This window comes from Diplotaxodon limnothrissa, linkage group LG13 (genome assembly GCF_057381915.1).
Source record: "Diplotaxodon limnothrissa isolate DT_005_m linkage group LG13, D_limnothrissa_male_GT1.1, whole genome shotgun sequence".
Taxonomy (NCBI): domain Eukaryota; kingdom Metazoa; phylum Chordata; class Actinopteri; order Cichliformes; family Cichlidae; genus Diplotaxodon; species Diplotaxodon limnothrissa.
In genome coordinates, this window is record NC_140608.1 from 31,540,131 (window position 1) to 31,542,630 (window position 2,500).

Below are 2,500 nucleotides of genomic sequence, written 5' to 3' on the forward strand. Positions count from 1 at the left end.
CCCTCCCACTAACAAAGCAGAACACCACTGGCAAAATCCTCGTGCCCCTGGTACTCCAGAAAGCACATTGAAATGTGCCCCTGGTACACTGCGCAGAAGAACTGCCGCACACACACACACACACACGCACGCACGCACGCACGCACGCACGCACTGCTTGTGCCTATGGTACGACAACTTTTCTCGTGCCTATGGTACGACAACTTTTCTCGTGCCTATGGTACAACAATTTTTCTCGTGCCTATGGTACAACAACTTTTTGCCGTGCCCCTGGTACACCGCTCAGTAGCACTTTGCCACACAAACTCTCCTCGTGCCTATGGTACGACAACTTTTCTCGTGCCTATGGTACAACAACTTTCCTCCGTGCCCCTGGTACGACAGCTTTTCTCGTGCCTATGGTACAACAACTTTTCTCGTGCCTATGGTACAACAACTTTTCGCCGTGCCCCTGGTACACCGCTCAGTAGCACTTTGCCACACAAACTCTCCTCGTGCCTATGGTACGACAACTTTTCTCGTGCCTATGGTACAACAACTTTCCTCGGTGCCCCTGGTACGACAGCTTTTCTCGTGCCTATGGTACAACAACTTTTCTCGTGCCTATGGTACAACAACTTTTCGCCGTGCCCCTGGTACACCGCTCAGTAGCACTTTGCCACACACACACTCCTCGTACCTATGGTACGACAGCTTTTCTCGTGCCTATGGTACAACAACTTTCCTCCGTGCCCCTGGTATGACAGCTTTTCTCGTGCCTATGGTACAACAACTTTTCTCGTGCCTATGGTACAACAACTTTTCGCCGTGCCCCTGGTACACCGCTCAGTAGCACTTTGCCACACAAACTCTCCTCGTGCCTATGGTACGACAACTTTTCTCGTGCCTATGGTACAACAACTTTCCTCCGTGCCCCTGGTACGACAGCTTTTCTCGTGCCTATGGTACAACAACTTTTCTCGTGCCTATGGTACAACAACTTTTCGCCGTGCCCCTGGTACACCGCTCAGTAGCACTTTGCCACACACACACACCACTCGTGCCTATGGTACGACAACTTTTCTCGTGCCTATGGTACGACAACTTTTCTCGTGCCTATGGTACAACAACCTTTCCCCGTGCCCCTGGTACACTGCGCAGAAACTCTTTGCCACACACACACACCACTCGTGCCTATGGTACGACAACAGGCCCCGGGGACCTACATCGCACCTTGCTCTTGCCTCCCTTACAGCTGAAAAAGGTCCATGCCTGTGCCCTGGCCCTGCTGAAATTCCCTCTCCATTTAGCCGAGGCAGTGAGTCGGCCTCCTGTCTCCCTTTACGGTCGAAAAAGATGTGCTCCTGGGCGCGCTGGCCCTGCTGCTACTCACATCGGGCATGGACCTGGACCTCCAGCAGGCCCCGGGGACCTACATCACACCTTGCTCTTGCCTCCCTTACAGCTGAAAAAGGTCCATGCCTGTGCCCTGGCCCTGCTGAAATTCCCTCTCCATTTAGCCGAGGCAGTGAGTCGGCCTCCTGTCTCCCTTTACGGTCGAAAAAGATGTGCTCCTGGGCGCGCTGGCCCTGCTGCTACTCACATCGGGCATGGACCTGGACCTCCAGCAGGCCCCGGGGACCTACATCACACCTTGCTCTTGCCTCCCTTACAGCTGAAAAAGGTCCATGCTTGTGCCCTGGCCCTTCTGAAATTCCCTCTCCATTTAGCCGAGGCAGTGAGTCGGCCTCCTGTCTCCCTTTACGGTCGAAAAAGATGTGCTCCTGGGCGCGCTGGCCCTGCTGCTACTCACATCGGGCATGGACCTGGACCTCCAGCAGGCCCCGGGGACCTACATCACACCTTGCTCTTGCCTCCCTTACAGCTGAAAAAGGTCCATGCTTGTGCCCTGGCCCTTCTGAAATTCCCTCTCCATTTAGCCGAGGCAGTGAGTCGGCCTCCTGTCTCCCTTTACGGTCGAAAAAGATGTGCTCCTGGGCGCGCTGGCCCTGCTGCTACTCACATCGGGCATGGACCTGGACCTCCAGCAGGCCCCGGGGACCTACATCACACCTTGCTCTTGCCTCCCTTACAGCTGAAAAAGGTCCATGCTTGTGCCCTGGCCCTTCTGAAATTCCCTCTCCATTTAGCCGAGGCAGTGAGTCGGCCTCCTGTCTCCCTTTACGGTCGAAAAAGATGTGCTCCTGGGCGCGCTGGCCCTGCTGCTACTCACATCGGGCATGGACCTGGACCTCCAGCAGGCCCCGGGGACCAACATACTCCTCTGCTCTACTCCCCCACTAGCTTTCCTTCTCCCGCAGTTACCCTCCACCACAAATCCAGCATGGCCCTTGCCCTCCAGCAGGCCCCGAGGACCCACATACTCCTCCGCTCTAATCCCCCATGAGCTTTCCTTCTCCTGCAGTTACCCTCCACCGCATATCCAGCATGGCCCTTGACCTCCAGCATGCCCCGGGGACGCACATCCTCCCCTGCTCTAGTCCCCCACTAGCTTACCTTT